At 36.6% G+C, this 26,616-nt stretch overlaps 1 protein-coding gene and 1 non-coding gene across 2 annotated transcripts in view; both read right to left on the bottom strand.

The window, feature by feature from the left end:
• The window catches only part of ADGRL2 (adhesion G protein-coupled receptor L2), a 268,676-nt gene extending 243,773 nt beyond the window's left edge, over positions 1-24,903 (bottom strand). Inside the window, exon 1 of the mRNA XM_027575091.2 lies at positions 24,645-24,903. The gene's annotated coding sequence lies outside the window, so the exon portion shown is untranslated. The remainder of the gene's footprint in view (positions 1-24,644) is intronic.
• Positions 24,904-25,847: 944 nt separating this feature from the next.
• Positions 25,848-26,011, bottom strand: LOC113917747. Its single transcript, XR_003518344.1, has one exon. It is a non-coding gene; the product is annotated as a U1 spliceosomal RNA (small nuclear RNA).
• Positions 26,012-26,616: the final 605 nt, after the last annotated feature.

The following is a 26,616-nucleotide window of genomic DNA, read 5'->3' as shown; positions in this document are numbered from 1 at the left end:
TCAGAGAAGAGGGGTTAGTTAAGGCAGTGCAAAATGCAAAACATCTCAAAGGGTCTTTGTTACAATGTGCCTGGTTAGGGCTATTGTATGCTTTTCTAAACAAAACCAAAAGTGGAATTCTTCAACAATGTTTTCTGGTATAATACATTCTTCTAACTGGAAAAGGTTAGGGACCATCGAGCTAGACAATTGCTTGGATCTATGCTGACAGTTGTGACTTTCTAGGATCACAGGATTAAAGAGCATCTCAGCAGATTTGACATCTTTGGCTGTCTTTGTGATTGATGTTCATCACAGTGGCCAGAACCATGATGAGACCATCCCCATCAGTCATTAAGGAAGGTTGTCATTTCACGCATATTGCCATAATTTGAGGACATGTCTGAATAGTGGAAGCAATGAAACTGCAACATGGCCAATCCCATAAATTTAGCCATTTATCACATATCACAAGATCTAGAGTCGATGGCCAGGGTGATGTATATTAATTATGGAGATGGCTTGATTTAAATAGTTTATTGTCCACAGGTATAACTTAAGTGTAATTTATTTCCTTTTTCCTCAAAAGAACTATGGTTGAGACTGGGAAGATTAACTGTCAGAAATTACTTAACTAAGAAAGAGAAAATGATTTAGTTTATCCCATAACAGATTTAAATTACATCAGAATTGAAGGAGAAAAATATAAAAATCATGAAATGCAAAGAAACTGAAAATATGGAAGAAATACACACATCATCAAGCCATTAGTTCAGATGAATCATTTTGCTTAGTATAGAGCGCACAGTTAATAATGGATTATCTCCAAAAATGCTTAAAATGTGGCATTGCAAAAGGTGATTCTGTTCATCTTTAAAAATTTTTTGCAAAGTCAGATAACTTTGAGAAAAACAGTACGGCAGAAGTTACCAAAATTGCTAGACACAGCATCCCAGTTAAAAATAGCTACAAATAGTAAGCTATCCTTGGTAGAACAAAAAATAAACTAAAAAAAGAAAAAAAGTTTTGTTACTAAGGAATCAGAGCTCTCTAGCAGGGACAAAAGGCAAAACACTTAAGTTGAAAAAGAAATAAATGTAAAGAAGCTTAGCCATAGAATTAAAACTAGATTGAAAACAAAACAAAACCCTGATTATCATAAATGATTTTTAAAATGGTGAAGGTTGGAAGATATTTTAAAATTACATATTCAAATTATGTGAGTGAATTATTACATAATAGGGGCCACTTTCTACCTACATTTATAATCCCAGCATCTAATGAGTGAAAGCACATATGATGTATACCTTTTGGGATCTTTACTAGTCCTAATCCTCTTCGAAAACTAGTCCCATTTCTGTAGTGGATGCTTGGTCCCGTATTTGAACGAGGTGATCCTTCTCTGTCATCATAGCAGATAGGACTGAGGACAGAGTGAAAGACATCTGCCCTAACATGGGTAGAGCTGATTCTCTCTCTAGAGAATTTGGGATTGAAGCACAGTTAATTAAGGGCGGGATAGGAAAGGGATGGGAAGTCAGTGCAGGGCTGTGTTTGAGCATGTGCATGTGCGGAAGCAGAGAAAGTCACTTGAGAGAAAGAGAGGAAGAGAGAAAGAGATGCAGAGAGAGAGAGAGACTGAGGGGCAAAAGCAAGAAAGGTAGAGGGTTCGCACAAGAGAAAAGCAGATACTCAATGGAGACCGCCCCCATGAAACTTTCTCTTGTTCTGTATGGTCAAGGTTTCACATGAGGTTTGACTGGAGTCCTCATCCTGAGTTTCTGAGAGTTTTCCTTACAGGTTTTATGATAATCTTCAATTTGCTTAAACATTATGTTATGTGTTAAATTTAGGGCATGGAGAAAAGACAAGGTTCTGCAGAAGTTAGGGGGAGAAGTAAATATGAAGCAGAATCATCACATTTCTCTTCTTTTGAGTTATTCTATTTAGTAATTTATTAAAACACAATACCTGCATTTATAGGCTCACTATATGTTAACACATAATAATGGAAATGAGTAGGTTTAGTAACTTCTCCAGGTCATACGGATTCTTAGTGGACTGGAATATGATTTCCAAACACATAATCCTCCTATTAGATTTTGCTTAGTAAAAACTTTAAGATTTTGAAACAGTTATCCAAAATTAGGCTGCAAGTTCTTCCTCTACATAATGTGTTTTTGCCTAAGTAAGCATGATGTGACACAATTTGTACTTCTGGTAGAAATACAGAGGTTAGAAGAAAAACTGTAATAAGATGCTGTCTTCTGTCTACAAAACTGAAAAAAAAAAAAAAAAACCCAAAAACCTAGAGTTGATGAGGGTTTAGGGAAATGGGCCATCTCACACTTGGGTGTTGGAATTAAATAGGAAATATACTAATACTCATTCACTCAACAAATATTTATTGAATGTATTCTCGAAGTCAGACACTGTTCTAGGCACTGAAATTTGGCAGTCAACAAAACAGACAGAAATCTGCCTGCATAGAACTTACATATTTTTCCAAAAGTTTAAAGCTGTACATATCATTTTAACCTAAAAGTGGTAGTTTTTAGATATATGTTTATGTATTTTTTTCACACAATGGAATACCATGTTGCCATTAAACACATGTTTTTAAAGAATATAATGTTAGGTTAAGTATTAGGTTATAAAGGAGTAACTACAGTAGGTTCTCATCCTTATGAAAAATTGTTCTAGTTTAAATAGTGAGATGAGTACTCACACACATATACTTTTTTAAATCAAAAGAAATATATACGAAAACAGTATTGGTCATTGCCTCTGTATGATGAGATTATATATAATTTTAATTTTGCTCATATTATGTCTCCAGGTTTCTAGATTTTCTGTAATGAACCTGTATTAACTTGATATCGTTTGCTTCAAATGGAAGATGCATGATGTTTCACATTTTCGTATTTTTAAAATTGAGAATTATGAGCTCAATGCGGGCAGGAATTTGTCTGTGTTAGAAAATTAGTTGAATCAATGACTGTGATAGTGTCAAAAAGAAAATGTCCATACTTTAGACAAAGGAGTACATTGTAGTACAATTGTCCCTGTGCATGTTTGACATGAAGGATGCCTATAAGCTCATTAATACTTTTGTCCCTCCAGTTGAGCTATTTGTCTCTAAAATGTCACATGAATTTTAACTTGTTTGGATCCATATATATTGTTTAAAATGTCCTTTGAAAAGATGAGCACAGTGTACCTAAAAGACAATTTAATTAAAGGTAGTGGATCCCTAACAATAGTTTCTCATTCAAGCCTGAACAGCTCTGTGTCCAAAGTTCCCATTGTATGCATTTTAATTAAGGAAAACAAACAAAACAACTGAAAATAGAACAACTGTAAGTCATATAATGCAAGCCATATAATATGAAATTAAACTGTCAGTCCAAAAGATGTTAATAAAAAGTTCAAGTTTTAGGGTACATTATAGTGAACATCTGTTGTTTTTACACGTTGGCATCTGTATTTCCCACTCTGGAAAATAGGACCTGCTCTCTACAAAAAACCTTTCCTTTGGGGAACCCCTTCTCAGCTCATGTAATCCATGTAGGTTTGGCCCACACACCAAACTCTAGGGCTGTGCTGTTCAATGCAGTAGTGGCTATTATTTTAAATCGAAATTGCTTAAAATAAAATTTAAAATTTTGTTCCTCAGTTGCATCATGCATATTTCAGGTAATCAATGGCCACACATGACAAGTGGCTACCACATTGCACAGTGTAAATTATAGACATTTCCATCATCACAGGAAGTTCTTTCGAATTGTGATGTGGAATTAAGTAACTCTGGAAATCCCATGTGACTGGCCATAGTGATGAATTCAGAGGACACATGATCCAATCAGGTTGGTGAGAGCCAGAACCAGGACTCTTATAAGGGTTGAAAGAGAGAGGTTCTCATGACTCTATTGGAATAAAATAGGATATGAAATTGGAGCTAGTGCAGTTTCCACAAGGGAAAACCCTGCTGAGTACGGAAACTGTGTGGAAGAGAGAAATGAGATCATGAGGATGTTTCTGGAGTCTATGAACTGGCAGTGCCTGAAGACTATTTACAGGTTTTTAAGTTACAAAAGCCAATAATTCTCCTTTTTGCTCAAGATCATTTGGGGGCTACTAGGTTGTTTAGATATATAACTGAAGGAGTATTGACTGAGATATATAACTGAAGGTGAATTAACTGAAAAGCATCGTGGGTGTCTCTTTGATGCCATCATCAAGGCTCAAAAGTGACTCCAAGGATATAAAAAAGATTTTGTTTGAGTCAAACTTTGTGATTCAAATACAAGAGTGATATGTAATTATATAGATATATGTATGCTGTTGCCATTTAGCAAACAGAAGTCTTGTGTGTAAATTTCACGTCATTTATTTTCTGAAAAGCTGTTATCAAATCAGTGGGAGTAGATTCTTAAATTGATAGCTTCTTAGAATCTATGAATATGATACATATTTATGTTAATATAGAAAACATAGGGGGGACAATAACTTTTCCCCCATCTTCATCAGCTCATACATTCTCAGATTTGCTTTACTGATGCATAGGTGTTTATGATCTTTTGTGGATTGCTTGAAGTGGCTTGTGTTTCATTTTGGTGTAGCCTGCTTCTATCCAATAATTGGATACATAAGCTCACTATGACTTACACATAAGTCTTTTCATATTTAGTCATAGTTCTTATGATGATACAGAAGGAAATTTGTGTAATTTATTGCTAACATTTTGGTGTGCCATATTTAATTTTATATTTCTTTTCTCTTATTTCTCTCCCCTAATTTATACCTGCTATCACTGGCTTTGAAGGTCAGAAAAAGTAGTTAAAATGAACTCTATGGAATAGGTAAAGAAAATGTAAAGACCCAGCTTGTTATCATTATATAAAGAATGCCTTAATTTCAGTGCAGACCTTTTCAAGTATTTTGTTTGTTTTCTCTTTTAAACATCTGTAATACAGCTAGGAGAATCATCATGCCCTAAGTTGAGTTGAGTTCTCCACTTTTGCTCTGATGAACTTTACAGCAATTTGTTTGCATATGCTTCCATTCCATTTTCATAATGAAATATATTTAACAAAGAGGAAAATGCCAAGAAAATAGATGTGTTTCTGAAAGTGGCAGGGGATTGGGTGGGGTAACTGGACATGTTTTCTAACAGGGTTTACAAAATTATATTTTCTCCCATTTCATATCCTTTGAATAGACTAACCAAGTAGAAGATAGTCCATTTTCAGAAAGGCTCCCTCCGGAATCGGTGGGAAATATTCAAAAAACACTCTGAGTCAATGTGCTGACACTGATCAGGAAAAAAACAAACAACAGAAAAAACCAAACTCTGCTAGCATCTGGGCTGTATACAAAGAGCCATCACATCCCAGACTTAGGGAATGATATATGATGCACCTGGAAAAGTGCATTCAGTTTGGATAAACTCAATTCCAGAAATATGTAGAAGATTGGAGAGAGTTAAGAGGGGAAAAAAATGATGAAGTGACTAGGGAGGTGAGGTTGGGAGGGGGGCTTGGGAGGAAAGATTAAAGCAACTGACTAAGTAAGTTTTAAGATCTGACATGATAAGAGCCAACAAATATTTTAAAATAGCAAATACTAAGACAGAGACTTGAGACAGAGAAATTATTTGGAATGACAAAAGACCGCAGGAAAATAAGCAATACTGAGAAATCCAAAATTCTGGCTATGTATAGGGGAATATGAAAAACAAACACAATTAGTAACTTTTGAAATATTTTCTTAAGGAGACCGTAGGAAGCTTTAATTCATGGCAAATTTACTACTAACTACAAAGAAAGCCATGGGTGTTGGCAGATGATTGTAAGGAATGGTGGTGAGTGATAGGACCGGAGATGTTTTTCCTACTTAGTATTTCTACAAATCTATTATAATATGTAAATTCAAATTTATATTGAACAAGGGTATGTTCCTTGCCATGCAGTGAGGCTTAAACCAAACTTTTAAAGAACCCATTATTTCACAGTTTGCCCTGGGATCTCTGACTAACGTAGGGGAGAAAATGGTTTTTAATCTGCAGTTTTCCAAAAACAATTCAATTAAAAATAATAAAAAATCTGAAATGCTGCCCACAAGGGTTAATAACTACAGAGGTGTCCAACAGATATTCAATCACAAAAATTTAAATTCTCTTTTCATTAAGTCTCTTGTGTCTTTTTCCATAGTTAAACCAAGATAATTGTTTTGGGGCTAATTTCTGTGGCTATTTAATAACACCTCCTGCTAGACTTCTTATGTAAACTCAGCAAGAGGAAGCATCCAGAGTAATAGAAAAATAGTTGTGCTCATTTTACAGCTCAAATTCATACTTTTCTTTATAAAAGAGATCCTGCTGTTTGAGTTTGGCAACTGCCTTACCGACTGTATTGGGGAAGATTGGATTAGGAGGCAAAGCTGACTATGCAGTAAAGTCCCCACTCTCTAGCAGGATTTTTATGTAAATTCCATTACAGTTCATACTTTTGCAGATAATGAAATGGATACAAAACACTTCAAGTTTTCTAAGTCAGCAAAATAATGAACAGGATAGCCTGTAAACTGCTTTAATACATATTTGACATTTGGTCACTCATAAAAATGGGCTTTATATTTCTTCTTTCATATAGGTTTTCTTTTTTAATGCTACATTCTAACAGCTCATAGCTCTACAGGTTATTGCTAATGTGTGAACATGAACTACAAAGAGTTCATCGTACTTTAAATTTCAGCAAGTGGCAAATTTTGCATTATGTTTCCTTAAGAAAATATGGACAATTTTTTTCTCCAAAATGTCATTCCTTTAAATTGAAAAAAAAAAATCACACATACCTTATAGACTAATGGCAGTGCCAGAGGGATATGCTTTTGTAATGAACTAACCACAAAATTAAAATTATGTAGATTGATCTATAATTATTCTTTTATATAATTTGTGATGACATGTATGGGTAAAAGTGTGTTTTCAAAAGACTAGTCCCTAGAGACAATATGTTTTCAGATTTCCAAATGGATCTTTTTTAGCAATAGTCAATGACTATAACAGAAACAGTCAAGAAAAATATTATGTAGCACAAAGTATAAAATGTATTCTTTACCTTCTGCTATTGTCATTTTAGTTCCATATACTGTGTGTGCTTGAAGGTGAAATTCTCATTAGTGTCAATGGAGAATCCAGGCATGGGGTAAAGGAAACTCAAGACTTTGGCAACAATGACACAATTTTCCAAGTGAAGCAAGAATGTGAACAAAGTACCTATTTCAAATATAAAGTATTCTGGTGATCCACTATCCTATTAGTGTAGCTGAACTTTTCAGGAGAGTATACTCATCTTTATTCTGGAATGACTAACACACATGCAATATTCCCTTTGGTATATTCAACAATTTCAGTCAAAATAGGAAGCCTATTGACATTTCACCTCATTGCCAAATCAAACAAGATTAGTCATATGAACTGAGTCTCACTGATAGATGATTTTTGATGGTGAAATGTCAAAACATGATGCATGACCTTTGGCTTGTAGTTAGCCTTTTGGGAACCATGCAATGCCTTTCTCCAAAGAGAAGCCCACCGTCAGGTTCCTGTGGGTCTATGCAGGGAATCATATATGACTGGCTCATGATTTACATTTTAAAATGCTTCACTCTCATGGAGCTCTCAAATGCACAAAGTGTTCTGGAAGTAAACAGTCCAGGACTATGCTTTGGGAAGTCCTGATGACTTAGAGAAACAGCCAGATGAAAAAATGGAGACATGACCATGCTAAACAGAGGCAAAAGGCCCACAAGCATAGATAGCAATATTGAGTGCTTACTTAGGCTTATAGTGATTGCTTTACATGGATTATCCCATATAAGCCTTGCACAATCCTATAAAGTAGGTCTATTATTGTCCCTATTTTACAGATGAGAAGATTGAGGATTAAAACCATATAGCACTCTATTTTTCTGAAGATCAAATGCTATGTAGTGGAGTTGGATTTTAAACATTCTTAACCACTTTAAATACTGTCTTTCCCTTCAGTCCTCCCCAACACAATCACCACCACCGCCACCACCAAGAAGGTAATTTGCCCTTTATACATACGTTTTGGGATATACATTGGTTTTTGTGGTTTTATTCTTTTATGCTGCTTTTGATGGTTTTTAACCTGGTTTAATTTAGGTCTTAGGTTATGATTTTGTTGTTGGTGGTGGGAGCCTGCAGCTCTTTGTATGACCCTGGCCAATTACAGTTGGTTCTGCTCTTATTTCCCTCTAAGAGATTTTTCTTTAAAATTGCTGACTGTATATGGAAGAGAAAATAGAGATTCCTCTGTTTGTTATTAGTGTATATGATTCTGACAGTAACAAAATGTAATTTCTGGGAATATAATTATATTTTTAACAACAATAAAAATAGCCAGTGAATGTGTGCACACTCATATCAGGCCCTATGCTAGATGCTTTGGGTATAGAAACTCATTCAGGATTCACACAACACTGTGGAGTAAGTATTATTGTAACCATTTTACAGATAATGAAATGGAGCTCAAACAATTTAAAGAACTTGTTTAAGATTACAAAAAGTCTATAGCAGAACTGATCCAACATAGATCTTTCTGTCTCCATGACCTTGTGCTTTCCATATCCAGGAATATTAATTCTTCCCAGCTACATTCTTTCAGGCTAGAGATAAACTTTGAGGATCTGACAAACTCTGTTAGAGACAAAGAGTGAAGATCATTAGCATAAGATACAATAGCATGGGCACCTGTGTGGCTCAGGCGGTTAAGCATCTGCCTTCAGCTCAGGTCATGATCCCAGCGTCCTGGGATCAAGTCCTGGGATGGAGTCCAGGGATCGAGTCCTGCATCGGGCTACCTGCTCAGCGGGGAATCTGCTTCTCCATCTACTCCTCTCCCCTGCTTGTGATCTCTCTCTCTCTCTCAAATAAATAAATAAAATCTTAAAAGAAAAGATACAATAGCATAACTGCCTTTCTTTCTTTCTTCCCTTCTTATCACTTGCATCTTCCTTCTGTCCACTCTTGTCCCATTTTTATGTGAAATGATATTATATATTACAGTACTTTGAACAATTGTGATATTGTGGAGTTTGGGATGTCTGGCAGCGGTTGTCATAAGTGAAGGGAAGAAACAAACCATCCCTAACTCTAGAATTGCCAAGCTTACTGGTGTCTGTGAGTACAGGATGCCTTGCCTACCTTGACCTTGTTGGCTTCAAAACCTCAGCTCTTAATTATAATACCAGGTTCTACTAATGTGTACACTGGACATAAGAACTCTGCTTCCTTTGACTTCTGTTCCTCATTATGTTATGTGCCCCTGGTCTCATGGAGAAACAATGAAAGAGAAAGCAGGAGGGATAAGAGAGATTTTCCCCAGCACTTGGCAATTTGACATGTATGCAGATCTGTATTTATCTCTGTCTCATCCTTTTGAAGGTAAGCTTGTGGGGAGTACCATGCATGTCAAGTTGCATTAAGTACTCAGCACACTCTTACTCAATGCTTAACATAATAATTCTCATATTCATTCAAGAGAAAAGCCTTCCTTTCTTATGTCCAGCCAGCTGAAAAGATTCATAAGGATGATTTAAAAAGATTGAGAGGCTACTCTAAGCACAAAAATTTACAAGATACACACACACAGCAAAATCTCACAGTGGTAAAATACACTATTTGAGTTGCTCTTTCTCTTGTTTAGACCTAATGTCTGCATAAAATATTTGTTCAAAGCTGGTACATATTGTATCACTCAAGAATATGTGTATGTCTCTTCAGAATTAAAAAAAGAAAAAAGAAAAATTCATCTGTTTGTGAATGAATCTGTATTTTTGAGTGGACTGTTTGGTTGAAAGTTTATAGTACTTATTTTACAGTAAAACAAAACAAACCCCCCCAAAACAAAAGATCTTACTAAATTAGCTTCTTCTAGAAAATAAATCTGGATATGATCAGGAACAGTCAAAGCAAGAAGCAGTAAAATCCAAAAATAATATTATAAACAGCTTAAGTCATTTAACTTTATGTAAATCTACTGAGGAGGAAAAAAATGAGAGCAGAAAAAAAGAAACTGAACAAAGCAGGTTAAAAACTGGGAGGAGAGAACTCTTGCATCAAAGAAAAAGAAACAAAAGAAATTATATGCTATTCTTCTTTTACTGGAAAGAAATTAAGACTTGTACCTATGATACATTGGAGTAGAAGCAGCTATAAAAGAAGAAAAAACATGCCCAAACCTGTATTTGGATCAAGGTGGAGTAGCTACCTGCCACAATTATATAAAACCATCTCAAGTTATTGTTACAGGATTATTTCTGAAATAGGAAAATACTCAAGTATGCAACATACTTCCCAGAATTTTCTCCCTCAATCAGTAAGTTAGAACATTTCAGAACACAGCAAGTGCCACATTCATTAAACTCTAATACTGAATTAGAGTTTTCTAAATCTTCTTTATCCCCTTTAGAGTTTTATGCCTGACTTCTGTTTCATTGTGTATAAAAATGTATCAAAAATTATGCATATTTTTTTACTCTACTGTCATTTTTTAAATTGCTAGGTAAAAATTATTTCTCAGCTATAAAGCATACACAAAAGTGTTTGCCCCTAAGTTACAAAAATTTGCTTAAGGTAAAATGATTAGTAAATACTATAAAACAAAGAAATATCAAAATGCATTTATTTTTAAGAAGTTTGATATCATATAGCCCCTATGTTTGCCTAATAATAAGGTAACCATTTATCCCTTATCTGGGCAATCCCAATTTATTTCTCTTGCTCTGGCACAATTATTAATAACATCCCTTTTACTCTCAGAGGCATCCAAGTTTAGATCAAAATTATATAGTTATCCCTACCTAATATCAAGGCAGCATGGCATGAAAAGATCTGAGGTTTTTGAGACAAGCCCATGGGGGTCTGTGCATATTTCCATCATTTACTTACTGTGTATACTCGGGCAATTACTTATCTACTCTGAGACCAATTTTGTCATCAACAGCATATGGATAATAATAGCTCATAGACTTGTTGGGATAACATGAATGCAATAGTATTATGTCTGGGTACATAGACAAATGGGGATAATAAGATCACCCTTATAAGATTGTTGTGCAGTTAACTTAAGATGATGAATTTATGCATAGTGCTTGGCACATGGTAAATACACAAAAATACAGTTTTCATCACACTCATTCTCATGATCATCATTATCGTCTGCCATTAGAGGCTGTTTGTAAATCTTAGAGCTAATTGCTTCTCTCCTTCTAACGTCACCTTTTCTAGTACTCATGTCACATGTGTGGAAGATGGTTAGAAATTTGCCCTGTACCCATAACAACCAGGAATTAGGAGCACTTTCCTAGCACTTTAGACTGAAACTGTGTTGAACACTACCTGGGCAGCATTTGGTCTAGCTTCTGGGACAACACATTGGTTCATTTTGATATAGGCATGAGTGTCTCAGAGTGCATCTCAGAAGTTCCCTCAAGGCAGAGGAGTATGATCTCTGACTTTCGGACCATCTGGGAAAATGCCTGATTCTCCCCTCCTGAGAGGAAATTTTTTAGAAGTCTCCATCTGATTCTTCATAATTCAAGTGGCTTCCATTTTATTTCATTACATACCTGTTTTTGTTCTGAATTTTAATATGTTTTAAAAATTTTCCCAAGGCAAATCTGTGCTCCAGTGAGATGGGTAGTGTGTGCTCCTGACACTGTTGATACCCTTATGCCTGCTTCCGGGTTACCTCTACCCCAGTTTGAGAAAGAACAGAGACTCCCTCGTTGGGTTAGAAGCCAGTTCTGCATTTTTACCCAATTTATGGCCTTTGGCACACTACTGAATTTCTCTGAACCTCAGTCTCCTGGTCTTAAAAATGGGGATACTATAAATACCTATCAAATTGTTTGATAATGAAATGTGATCATGTCGGTAAGCCCACTAACTCAAATATTAAGAATTCAATACATGTCAGTTATTTTACACTCTTTTTTGCATTAGTTAAAATGGTTCTTGATACCTAACCAGGTCATATTGATGAGGACCAGTTTGAATTTATTTCTATGGAGACACAGAGCCCAAAAGCACATAAAATAGATGACATCTGGCTTAACACATAAAAATGTCTGTGCAACACAACATGGAGCCTCATGCAACTATCCAGGTTCTCTCTTTCAAATTCCCATAGTAAGTCAGCTTTGAGTGGTAATAGCTTATTAATGACCTTACTTGACTAGGCATGAATGTTTTTTGGAATCCGGTTGCCATATAGGAACCATATGGCTGAGATCTCTTTAGACTTTACAAAGAGCATTAGTAAAATGAAAACAGAAACAATGTTGTGAGGCACAGGATTCAATCACCCAGACTCCATCCTTTACCTGGCTGACACCTAGTTGTCCTTCAGGATCCCAGTCAGACACATTCTCTCTTTTTTGGGAAATGTTCCTCAAAGACCCTGTGCTTTCCTCTATCATTGTACTTATTACAAACCACAGAAAATTAATGTTCATTTATCTATGTGCTCCCTTAACCTTTCAATCTCTAGAGTAACTGTTCACAAAGTGAAATCAGCAGACTCCTCAAAGTTCCTGAGACCCTTTTAGGGGGATTTGCAAAGTCAAATCTACTTTCAAAAATAATACTAAGACATTAGTTATCTTTTTCACTCTATTGACATATGTACTGAGGATGGAAAAGCATTGGTGTATAAAACTGCTAACATTTTGAATTAAGTGGCACCAAACTAGTTTGTGTATAATTTGTACATCAAACTGTAGTATTGTAGTCATTATATTAATCACCTAACACTTGCAATAACACAAAAGCAAAGTAATACTAAACAAAGGACAAAAAATAACATACCAATTTCAGTTAACAATGCCCTTTTAAAAACAATGAAAATTAACATTCATTTTATAAAGTCCAAATTCCTGAATACACATCTTTAATATTCTGTGTGCCAAAATGGGATGTATATAAAAAGCACTCACACTGTAACTGAAGGATGGTGATTGTCAAGCACTTGTGAGATAAATGTTTGGGTTGCAATCTGAAATAGCTTCTCTTTTCATGGCATACCATTTTTACTTTAAAAAGTAACTGACAGACAAACCATGGTTGTTCAGAGTTGGGTACTTCACAGATATTTTTCAAAAGATGAATGAAAGCAAGCAAGTTAATTCAAGGAAAACAACCAATGGTATTTATTGCCAATGATAAAATACAAACGTTCCTGCTAAAACCATAATCTAAAGAACAATTTGTCTCTGCTACTGTGAACTTGACAATTTCCCAATACTTACGGACTTTTCTGATAAGCATGGTGGTGATATTAACAGTGGTGATTTAAAAAAATAGGTTTTATGACATGTCGACTTTTGGGAAATCTGCATAATTCAGTGAAACAGTATTTTCCATCATGTTCTAAAATCATGCAAGTAATGCATGGGTAAAAGATCTATGCAAAATGTGAGATAAACCAGAGCGCCTGGCTGGCTCAGTTGGCAGAGCATGTGACTCTTGATCTTGAGGTTGTGAGTTTGAGCCCCACGTTAGTCACAGAGATTACTTAAAAAAATGTAAGAAAAAACTATGTTTTTCCCCCCAATTAATTAATTAATTAATTTATTTATTTATTTTTTGATGCAGTGTTGGGGGTTAGCCTGGTGAATGGTATTAATGAGGGCACGTACTGAATGGAGCACTGGCACTGGGTGTTATATGCAAACAATGAATCATAGAACACTACACTAAACCAATGTCTTTTACTGCAACAGATTTTAAAATATTCTTTAATATGTTTTCATATTTAGTTTAGTACCAACGAAGAATATCACATTTATCTCAAAAGGCTATTAAAATAATTCCCCCTCATTTCAACTAATATCTGTAAGGCTGAATTTTTTCATATACTTCAAACAAAACAATACATTGCAATAGATTGATATGCAAGTAGATGGGAGAATTTGGATGTCCTCTTTTAACACAGATATTAAAGATTTTGCAAAGAAATATAAATGATGTCAATTTTCAGACTATATTTTTGAAAACAAAAAATTTTCATAAAATATGGTTGTTTAAAAAAGATTTACTTATTTTAGAGAGAGATAGAGAAAGAGAGAGCACACAAGCAGGGGGAGGGGCAGAGGGAGAGGGAGAGAGAATCTCAAGCAGACTCCCTGCTGATAATGGGGCCCTAGATGGGGCTTGATCTCAAAACACTGAGATCATGACCTGAGCAGAAACCAAGAGTTGGACGCTCAACTGACTGAGCCACCCAGGCACCCCCAAAATGTGTTTTTATGCCAAAACGCAATTTTATTATTGCTATTTTTAATTGAATAAATATTAAACTTTTTTGATATTCTAATGTGAAAAATATTGATAGCTATAATCAACAAATAAAGCTTTGGGGATCCTCAATAATTTTTGAGGATGGAAATGGGTGCTGAGACCAAAAAATGTAAGAATCACTGCTTCAGAGGACAACACCATTCATCTTTCTATCCAAAATGCCTATTATTCACTAGGTGTTTTATACATATTTATTTAATAGATAGATGGTTGATAAAGTAACTTAATATTGTATATAATGCCAGAAAAATTTTTTTACTATAATAGAAAATATCTTGATATGCAATATGTAAGGAATCAATTACAATACAAGTTATGATTATTATTATTATTATTATTATTTGTCTACCCTTGTTTCTTGCCTCATAATGCCTTTCTCCAAAACTGAGATAAGGAAAAGGACTCTTTGGTCATAATTTATCATTTAATTAAATCACTCAGCAAACATCTACTGGGAAAATACTATTTGCCTGTCTCTAGGTTGGATATAGGTGATGATGAGAGGGACAATGAAGTAGTTTATTTTTCTTAAAGTTCATTATTTGACAGCCAAGTCAAAGAATTTACTTGTTTATATATTTTACAACAAACGTGTTTGAGATAAACACCTTTTGAAGATTTTAACAAGTTTTGGTTGACTGTTTTTTATATTGCTTTATCATTGTGCTTTAAGGAATATTTAGGACCCACCTCTTTTCCAGTTTCCTGTCATAAAAACTTGAATACGTTTTAGTCCTAGACTGCTATGGAGGGGGAGTTTTGATGGACAGAAAAACAGAAATCTGAGGGGACAGAGTGAGGACACAGAGTCTCATCTAAATTAATTTACAGACTAAAGTCTCACACGAATCAAGTCAGGACTTTTAAAAAATTCTTAACTGTAAGGTTTTTTTTTTCCCTTTTTATTACAATTTTGCTTCCTTCAAGACAAAGTCCTCACCAAAAAAAAAAAAAAAAAAAAAAAAAAAAGGCGGAGGAGGGGGAGGAGGGAGAGAAGAAGAAGAAAAGGAAAGGGAAAGAAAAAGTAAGTATGTGTGGGGATGGATGTCGTAATTAACTCAATGGGAGAAATCGTTCACTAAACAAATCATCACATTGTCCATTTTAAATAGCTTACAATTTTATGTCAATGATACTTCAATAAACCTGAAAAAAAAGTCAAGTCTTTCAAAAGAGAGAGTATCTTCTTGATAACTCTGTGAATGAGAAAAAGTAGAAACAGTTTGGAATACACAGTACATATTTTTGGCCCCCTGAATGAAGGAGATAATAAATCTTCTCTTGCCAAGAAAAGAACGTCTTTCCGTTGTGCTGTTGTAGTTAATATACTATACCCAAGATCTAAAGCTCTGTAATTATTTCTTTTTTTGCTATTTTATTCATTGTGAGATGCATTTTTTTCCCCTTGTTTTAATATTTCTGAAATTGGGATAAGGCTATTCAATCAATGATATATCATAGTCTCATTGGCATAGTTTTAAATTTTCTTTGTACAATATAAAATATTGGTGCATCTTACTATTGATAGCATTTTAAATTAGATGAGACATAGTATCTGAGAAAACTACATAAGACTTGATTCTACAGTCATATGGTGACACCATAATCAGGATAGCGATCCTTAATGCCTTGAATTGGTTCTATTTCCCTTTCCTGTCTCCTTGGAAAATACCACTATTTTCTCATCTAATGAGCAAATAAGCTGATTTGCTTCAAGGCAAAGTAAGCAAATTTGAATGACACTATTTGATCCCTGAGAACTTCAGAGTTTGGTATAAAGTTTACACAAGCCCAAAGGGAAAAAAATTCCAGATGTTTAGCTAATATATAAATAAGATGTGATCACAAGACAGAGATTTCTATATAAAGAGTGTATCCTAATATTTATGCTTCAAAATATTAAACCTATCCTCAGCTTACAATTGATTATATATAATTTTAATGCAAACAACAGCATATGTAATTTTCCTTTGCATTACCCTTCTCTTCTGAAGTGCCAAGGAAAATAAATGTGTGCAAAAGCATTTATGCCCATGTCACTATCTGTACATTGGTTAAACAATCAAAAGTACTTCTGCAGATGCACGTATGAAAATTAAGAGCATTCCCACTTCCTCAGTCAAGACAGTCATGCTGTTCTGGCCGCACAGATGCATAATGGAAACAAAATTGCTTTAAATAATCAAAATACACAAAGACACATTTTTCTGAGTGATTGGAAATAACCCTGACAAATGCTCACATTTGGTAAATTATGAGCTAGCCAAGGTACGTTTGCATAAATATAATGAAAAACATTTTTTAAAAATTTAGTAAGCATATAAAGCAAGTGATTCTCTTGGTAATGAATTTCTTTGACAGATAAACCAACAACCATGCAGGGCAAGTTTATGAAGGTGCCTCCCTGAGTGCTTGACAGTGTGTGTGTGTGTGTGTGTGTGTGTGTGTGTGTGTGTGTGTGTATATATATATACATATGTAGACAAAGAAAAATCCTGTAGAATTATGAGACAGAGATCTTCTTGAAACTAAAAATATAGAAAAAGGCTAGACATATCACATAGCTACTTGTATTTTGAAAAGAACACACAAAAAAATAAAAAAATAAAAAAAGAACAAATATGATGTGCAATCGAACACTATGATAATATGGCACACAAATAATCCATATTTCCCATACAAAACTCTTTGGTAACAGAGAGATTACATAAATAAACACATAATTATATTCTCTTCCAACAGTCTAGATACCACACCTCAGCTGCACCCTTAAACAGGCATCAGTATATAGTTGAGAGGATTTGTGGGTGTCTCATAATAAAATTGTTTGAATAGGGCAAGAAATAAATTTTTTCCTTTTTAAAAAGATTTTATTTATTTATTTGAGAGAAAAAGTGAGAGAGAGCATGAGAGGGGAGAGGGTCAGAGGGAGAAGCAGACTCCTCGCTGAGCATGGGGCCTGATGCAGGACTTGATCCCGGGACCCCAGGATCATGACCTGAGCGGAAGGCAGTCGCCCAACCGACTGAGCCATCCAGGTGCCCTAAAAATAATTTTCTACTCCCATGGCACTATTTGTTATCTGATTGCTTTGTATAGGTCTGAGCACTGAGCACCATAACATGTGGATACAACAAAGCAAAAGCCAAGGAAAGATGTACATTCACTTAGGATTTTCTAGATTAGCCTATTTCTTAAGGGAAGCATAATCAGGTAGGGAGATTGACCCACTGAGTTTGCTACTTGCATAGCCAAGCTATTCTGAGGATTCTGTAGCCTTTAGAAATCACTAGTAGCTGAAGAACACATCTTTAAATGAAATGGTTGTTATCAAGGTCTTTTCAAATGGTTTTGCCACGTAAGACAAGTACCCACATCTATAGGGGTAAACTTCAAAAAGATAAAATAAGCCAAGGACAGTGGGTGGAATAGAGATGACTTGCTGGAAGGTTGTGGGGTGGGGGGGATTCTTTTAATTCCTAAGCATGAATTGTAGGAAGAGCCTGATTGTCTTTTACAGCCTTAGTCATCTTTGAACATCATCAACTTTTCCCCATTAACTGCCACCCACCTTCACCTAACAACAGGAAGTAAGAGCTTGAGAGAAACTAGAATTACAACAGGCCTCTGGTTGGGTAAAATGGTGCAGCCAACCAAGTTAAACTGGTGTCACTTGCCTCACTCTTTTAGGTAGTTCTTATCCTTATCTCTTCTTCCTCTCATTTAAGAGTAAACTCCTAGAAAGCTTAATGCTTTGCTTTACTTTCAATATTCAAATATACTGAGATATTTGGATATCTTCAAATGCAATATGATTTCTCTCCCCATAATTTCAGTGAAACCTCTCTCCTATTAGCATCAATGACTAACTCATTGTGACATCCAGTATTTTCATATTTCATCTTCCGTGTGTGTGTATCCTCCTTTCCACCTGACCAGTCCTTTCTTTTGGAAACTCTCCACCCTTCCTCCCTATGGACATTCCCAGTTTTCTTTCTTTCCTTCCCCTCCTTCCTTCCTTCCTTCCTTCCCTCCTTCATTCCTTCCCTCCTTCCTTCCTTCCTTCCTTCCTTCCTTCCTTCCTTCCTTCCTCTTTTTCAGTGGGGGAAGGGGCAGAGGGAGAAGGAGAGAGAGAATCCTAAGCAGGCTCCATGCCCAGCTTGGGGCCCAACGTGGGGCTTGATCTCAGGACCCTGAGATCATACCTGAGATGAAATCAAGAGTCGGACGCTTAACCAACTGAGCTACTCAGGAGCCCCTCCCAGTTTGCTTTCTAACTGTGTGACTGAAGCTTTTGTCTCCTTCCTCTTCACACGTTCATATATGTGATCCAAAAATTTGTTCCTCAGCCCTCTTCTTGCCTGTTCTCTCTCTTTCCTAATAACCTCATCTACTAGTTGGGCCTTGACTGCAAGTGACCCCCATAGTTCTGTCATCTCAGAGTTCTGGATACAGATGTCCACCTGTACACTTCTCTACAAAGATAGGCTCTGGCACCTCGAAAAACTCATGTTATCCAAATTGAATTTAGTGTCTTCCCTCTGACATTTCCATCTCCTCCTCATGTTTCCTATTTTTTTTAAATGTCATCACCAATGTTTGAAATCTCAAAGTCAGTATGACCACTTTCCTGTTCATTTCCACAATAATTTGCAAAACCTTGTCAATACTTCCTCTGAGATATTGCTGCCATTTATATCTTCTTTTCCGTCCATTCTATAGACTATCCCAATAGCCTCATAAATGTTCTTCAGGCTCTTCTGCATCCAAACCACTTGATATGTTGCTGCCAGAAAAATCTCTTTATTTTTTTAAAGATTTTACTTATTCATTTGTCAGAGAGAGAGAGAGAGCAAGCACAAGCGGGGAGATAGTGAGCGGCAGACAGAGGGAGAAGCAGGCTCCCTGCTGAGCAAGGAGCCCCGGTGCGGGACTTGATCCCTGGACCCTGGGGTCATGACCTGAACCGAACGCAGATGCTCAATGGACTGAGCCACCCAGGCATCCCAGAAAACTCTCTTTAAAACAGAGTTTATTCATGTTAATATACATTTCCTTATCTAAAGGCATTTGCTTTAGTCATTTGCTTCGCTAATATTTTTCTTTTCCTACAGAAGAAATCTCTCTCTTGTTGGTGCCTTTATATCATTAAGTATTCTAGTCTAACAGGTTAGACTGATTTGATAGTGAGCTCCGTAAGTAAAGGGCCTGATATGTCTACTTCAAATCTCCAACATACCCTGTAGTGACTGACATAAAGTAGACCCTCACGAAATCTTTGATTTGTGGGTTGGGTTTAGTATCATTCCTTTGTTTAGAAAACTTCAACATTCCCTATTTGTTACACCCCACGAAGTTTTACCTGGTCAGTCGAACCCTTAGATTTGGGATCTGGGAAAGCTTGGCAAGAGGATAGTAGGAGGCAGGGGAAGAGGCTCAAACAAAAAGGAAATTGAGAGAAGCCCAGCAAGTGGCAGGCTGGAAGCATTCTGAGACAATGTTTATATTGTTCTTTTGCCTACTGAGTGCCGCCTGGTCCTTGGGGGCCCAGACATGCACATACCACAACCACCAATCTCTCCAGGAATCTCAGAATGCTCGGTACCCCTGTTACACCACACCCAGGCCTGCCACTCCCAGGGGATGCCCTGTGTCCGTTGGCAGCCACTCAATGACTGATGTGCTATGCTCCTGTCTTCTGGCAGGAAAACTGGAAGAGCCAGCTAAGCCTAAGAATGCACCTGTCCTGAAATGCTGATGGTCATTCCAGACATATCAAGCAGAGAGTTAGACTTTTGGGGCTTCTCTCTGCCAAGTGATACATGAGTACTGTCTTAAACACTGTTTTTTCGGAAGATGCTGCCCTGTTGGTGGTGTCTAACCCAGGGGGTATGAGCCAACAGGAATCGGTTCTGTGGGAAGAAAGTACTCTGATAAGGGGAAACTTGGGCAGTCACATACAGATTTCTCCTTTGTTCCATAAATACATTGACTGTCACCAGCAAGAATGCAGGAGAGCAGAGGGAAAGGGAAGCACCAGAGAAATGATAGGTTTTCTCCCAAAGACGAAGCTCTTTTGTGCATTAAATGTCTCTTCTACTTCATGTGCACATGTCTTCCTCACAGCTCCTCTCTCACTGTGGAATATAAGAGTGCTACACTGTAAACAACTACTTTAAGTGTACTGATAGTGGAGAATGTAAACTTATAGATTGTTAGGTCATTACAAGTCCAGTCCTATTCCTCACTTGACCTTGGGGTGAGTTCATGTGTAAGTGAAGCTTTTACAATAACCCGTTTCCATTTCTCCATTGTCCCTCATTTCTTCAGCTAATTTCATTGTCAGTTATTTTGCTGTACCTTTTTTTTTTTTCAATAAGAAAGTAAAGTCATTGTTATCTCCCTGTCATGTCCATCTTTTCTCATACCTTCCCAGGGGATGATCTCACCAACATCTTCACTAGGATCGGAGGCATCTGGCACATAGTCTCGAAACTTCCCTCACCTTCACCCCAGATTTTTTCTGTCACCATCTTTTTTTCCTCTTTTTTCTTGGAATAAGATTTTTTTTTAACAAATCTCTATAGCTAGCATAATAAGCTGGACTCTCCCCGGTTCTTGCCCCATTAAGGAGACATTTCCTCCTGCACTCCAAATTGTTCCTGCTCCAGCAGCTCTTTTCTCCTCTACAAGCATGGTCAACTCTCCACTTTCCTAGAAAAGTTTTCTTGCCTCACTTCTTTCCTTTCACTTTTTGAATAAAGATTCCACACATTTTCTATTTCTAGTTATTATTACCTTCATTCTCCTCATGCCCTTGAAGGATGTATTCTGCACCCATGAATCTGTGGAAACAGTTCTTGTTGACCTAAGCCTTGCTGAATCATTAGCTGCTGCCAGCCCATCTATGGTTCTCACTCTGTAATAATCAGCACAGTAGACCATTCTGAATCACCCTGGTGTGTTGTGCCTCTATACGGGGTTACAAGCTTTCTTCATGACTATTACAGGCTAGAGCTTCCTCAGATTTCCTGAACACCTTCCATCTCCATAGTAAGTCCTCTTCTTTCTTCTCTACACATTTATTCTCTTTCCTTCTGACCCTGTAACTGTTGCATGAAATCACTTGCATCATCCACCAATAGAGGTCTTTTCATATATCATCACAACCCAACCTTAGAAGTCATTTTCTGAAGGTAAGACTTTTTTGCTCTCCTTGGTAAAGATACCAATATATCCACATCTCAAATATGTGTGTGTGTGTGTAGAGAGAGAATATTCTCACCCCAGCCAGATGGAATTTTCTTAATGTATACATATTTTGGGAATTTATTTTTGGCTTATTTTTGTTTTGCTTTCTGATTTGAGGGTATCTGACTGTGATAGAGCTTCAAGGAAAAGTTGTTTCAGCTCAGGGTACTTGGAATTTATAGTTAGCCATTGAAAACTGCTGTTTCCAAATTACCATGTACACATCATGGAGACACCCTTGGATTCTTGCACTACTCTGGATTTTTCTCCTTCCTTCCTTGCATGTTTTTTGTATATAGGATGAAAAGGTTATGACTAGCCCCAAAGTGAAGTGGGAGACCCGGTGGTGTGTATGAATGTTTTTATTCTCCCCTTTTTTCTTTATGCATATACATATCTCATATCTGTAGGAAATCTTTGCCAGTGGGGTATTTGAACAGACTTTTTGGGAAGGAAGGAAGGGTCATATTAGTGAACACTTTATCCCCAGCACGTCATATACTGAGCTGAGAAGACAAGTAGATGACTGCTTACTTTTGGTCAGACCAAAAAGTGTGAAGGGTCCTATATCCATCCATGGGATGTATCCAACTTGCCTCCTTGAGAAATGACTCTTCTTACGGATATAGACCTTCAGAAAAGGATGTTGACAGCCTTCCTCTTCAATCTATTCTTCTATAGATGGACTTTGGGGCTCGCCTGATAGACTGTTTGACAGATCCATCACAGTATCCATTCAGCCTTGGGGGAAGAGGCAGCTCCCTTTATCTAACACAATAGGGTCAAAGAAAAGTCAGAAAGGGAGCTAGTCTCCCAGAAAGGCCATGAGAACTCTCTTTATGGAAGGCCATAGATTCAGGTTTCGGTAATGTGGGCTTCTCCACAAGGTAATAACTGCTAATAGCATGTATTTCCCAGAGAAAATGAGTTAGGTTCCTTTGTACAACTCCTGAGAGAAGAGAGATGGCAAAGGCAGGGACCTTGTCTATCTTCCTTACTTCTTATCCTCTGACAGAAAGAGGTGCTCCCTAAATATTTGTAGAATTGAAATTCATGAAATGTGGCCAAGGAAATAGGTGGCACTTGATAGCACTACCAGGTCTTGGGGACTTTGGCAAATTCCTTATTTTCTTATACTATTTTCTGAAGAAAGTATCACATATTCCTGGGGTTGTGATTTAAGATTTTTCCCTGAGGCGTTGTCAAGGAAGTTAGGAATTTGGTTGAAATTGATCTCTGCTAAGAGATTTAATGGTTTGATTGGAAAATCTCACCTCAGTACGTTTCAGGGTTAGATGCTGTCCTGAAGAAAGGAGTCCTTTTCTTAAAGCCTCTAGCCCTAGCTGAAGCTAGTGACAAGATACTAGGTTTGGTAGACAAGTAGAAAATTCAACTGTGACCGCTGCTTTATTCCTCCCGGGATTTAATTATCAATGAACCTTTTTTGAATATAGTTTCACCAATTATGAAAAATGACCTCTTTGGTTAATTACATAAATGTCAAATAGAAATAGCCTAACTGGTATAAATGTTACTGCCATCCAATTGTTATAAATCGGTCTTTCAGCAATGTTTAGTGTACCCTCAACAGTTTTTTTAAAAACCCAAAACATTTTATTTTAATCAAGAAGAAAACAAGGTATGTCACAGATGAAAATGACACACATATTTTTGTGCTTATTATTTAAAGAAAGGAGAAACATCTGAAATCTGTTTGCTAACTACAGTATAATACAAATTAGCCTGCAGGCGCCGTGTGTGCCGTACCCTGTCTGCTTGCCAGCCCTGCTTAGTCCCAATGTATTAATGAGCAAGTGCAAGTATTTGAACAATCAGCATTTCCGCATTTGCATGCAAACTCTCATGCTGTGTAATTATACACAGAGCTGGCACTCAAATTAATTAAAGCTGATTTCTCTGTGACTGCAAAATGGTCATATCCTCAGCTTTGCCTTCCTATGAAGTCATCACTCTACATTCAACGTGACACTTCTGTCCCTGGCATTCTTAGTAATGCTAATGTTTGACAATTGTGAATCCGGCAATATTTTAGATTGCAGCTGACAATGGCTGGGTGTTCTTGTGCTTTTCCTCTCCTCCCTATTTTTCTCCCTTTTGGTATGAAGATAAAGAACAGCTTTTGAATGCCTGCTTTGTAATTATCTCAAATAATAATGCAAACAAATTACATATATTGTCTCAGTTGGTTCCCTCCCTCTTTTATGACTCCACCCACTTGATTAGTGCTTACAAACAATTCATCAAACTTAAAAAATCTGTTTGTTTGATAGTAGCAAACAATTAGTTTTGGTGGCTTTTGTCTTAATTTTGAAAAGGCTTTAACAAATGGTATTTTATTTTCATAGATAAGGCTCTCATAATTCAGGATCAGGAAGATTAGGAGAGAAAGAAGCAGGAATGACTGCTAGATTTGATTAAGACTTTTTGAATCCTCATCAAACACAGCAGTATTGCAACGGAGACTATTATTTGCCAAAGAGATCCATAAACGTTAACTTCTAGGGGCCGAGGCTTTCCTCAGCTCTTCCATCATAAAGCCATCCCCTTTGGTTTCTCAGTTCCTTTGAAGGAACTGTTTCTGTGACAATTCCTTTGAAAAGACATCCTTAGAGCAATTAAGATATCATTACGATTCTCCTTTCATAAATTTAAATCTCTGGATACAGGTGGCTACTAAAAAACACTGTCATGTAGTGCCCGGGAGATGAGCTGCTTTGACACATTCCTCTGAAATCACTCCTTAACACTCAACTACAGCTCACCATCATCCTCATTCCTCTGTATCCCATTAGCCAGAAACTGCACAGATAACTAACTATTCGCAGGGGCTGGATGTCTCTTTTTAGAGCAGGCACCAAACAGTTCTATCCCTCAAGTTCAAGACCCTGAAATACACTGCCAAGAAGATTGCCCCAGTAATCTACGTTTGAAAGGAAAGATCGAGCAGGGAATCCCTTTATAATCAATCTCTAGTGATCAAACCAAGAGATATAATTGCCCTTACCTTATTAGTAGTACTTCTGGGTCCACATAGAACATCAGTTAGCAAGCTCCCTTCAAATTCCAGTTGGCATACAAGTGAGAAACGAGTATTGAGTTTTTCCGGGAGAGGCTTCTGGGGAGATCACAGTCACTATTATTGTGATCCGAAGCCTGCCCTTCTGTCTTGTCATAAATTTCCTACGCAGACAGGTGTCATCTTGGCATGAATTTCGTTGCCAAGTGCAGTTTAAGAGGTGGGCGTGGCCATGATCATGTAGCCAGTTCCACCTGTCTCTAAACCCTCATAACCTCCATGCTTTCAAAATTTTGCTCAGGTACCCAGTGACTTCATGAGTTACCCACGCACTGGGTCCGACTAACAGAGGTGTGGGAACAGTATCGAGTTAAGCAGCACCGTCACTGTAGTACACAATGCTCATTGCTACTGGCAAATACCTATTTGCTGAATCAGGATTGGGCTGCACTGAGCAGGACTAGGCGGTTCTACTGCTTTCTGTTTGTTTCCTTTTTAGAAACCATCCTCTTCTAATTAACCATTTAGCAAAAATAGATTCTTTTTGATGTTCATTCCCTAAAAATATAGCTTTTATAAGCATAGAGAATTACTATATTTTAACCTTTTTTTTAAGCAAGCACTTGCAAAACAAAAGGCAAAGAAAATTGAAGTTCCCCAAACAATTTTAAAATGAACATGACTGTATATGTTGTACTTTCTGCTCTTAAACTTTCTGATAGCAAATTAAATACATTTGTTAGTTATGATTCTTTTACTTCTTATGGGAGAAGGATATAGGAGAGGTGTTCTGTAAACGTCTTAAGAAAAGGGACTCTTTTACACCTTAAGGAATGATAGACAGCTGGTACTCAATTTTTTTTTTTTTTAATTAATGGTGGTATTTAAAAAAAGTTGATTGACTGCATATCTCCTTATAGATGTATGTATAAATGGAATTCAGGTTTGTAAGTGGCAAGAGATTTTAGAAACACGACGGCATTATATGTTTTATTAATCCTTGTAAGTATAACATGATCACAACAAAGTCTAGAAAATAAGGAGCTCAATAGATATAAATGGTATGTCTTTGACTTACAATTTTTACCCATTTTATCAGTATACTCTGGAAGTGGTGGGCTATTAATTTTTTAGACTCCTCAATTCCTCAGTGACATTTATTTATTTTTTATTTTATTTTATTTTTTTTAGCAGGGGAAAGCGCGAACACAGTCCCCCACTACCACAAATTATGCAGTCGAGTTTCCCACATTTGGGAAAATCGCAGGGGTCAGCACATCTGGAGTGCAATGGATAAGCCTCGCCCTGGGAAAACCACCTTCATGATCACGGTATCTCCCCTGCCAGGTATGTATCCTCCTCAGTGACATTTGAATCAAGAAAACTCGTCCTCCTTTTTTTGGAGGGGGGATTGATCTAAATTCAAATATCAAAGTTTGGCCCAATATCCTATCCAAAGTAAAAATTTCTTATGTAATATTGCTTTTTCTTCAACGTGCCCACTAGCTAGCACAAAACTGACATGCACATGATGATATTTCATAGATTTTTGCTAAGTAAATAGTGGCACATTTATAACTGTGTATGTGGACACTGTAAATGATATAAATCAACTAACCTGCAAACTCTTGAAGGTTTCCTTCTTTACAGGACTTATGCAAGGTTTGCATATCAATGCGAAGGGTAATAATTTCCTAAATAAATTGAAATTAAATAACTTTGAAGAGAATACATTAGTAAGTCTAAGATGATTCATTCTGATTTTAGATAGAGATCTCCTTTATTTTTGACCAATATCTTCCTGAATTGTCTATTCTTTGGTATGAGTTTTTTCTGAGGCTTCGTGAGGCTTTGAGGATAAATTTAATCCCTATTCCACATGAAAGTTATCCAACTATTTGAAAAATGGCTATCATTTTTCCCTAAGTCTACTTTTTTTTCAGTCTGAACATTCTTTTAA

Source organism: Zalophus californianus, chromosome 4 (genome assembly GCF_009762305.2).
Source record: "Zalophus californianus isolate mZalCal1 chromosome 4, mZalCal1.pri.v2, whole genome shotgun sequence".
Classification (NCBI taxonomy): Eukaryota; Metazoa; Chordata; class Mammalia; order Carnivora; family Otariidae; genus Zalophus; species Zalophus californianus.
Note: the sequence above shows the minus strand (reverse complement) of the source record. Positions and strands in the feature narration are given on the sequence as shown.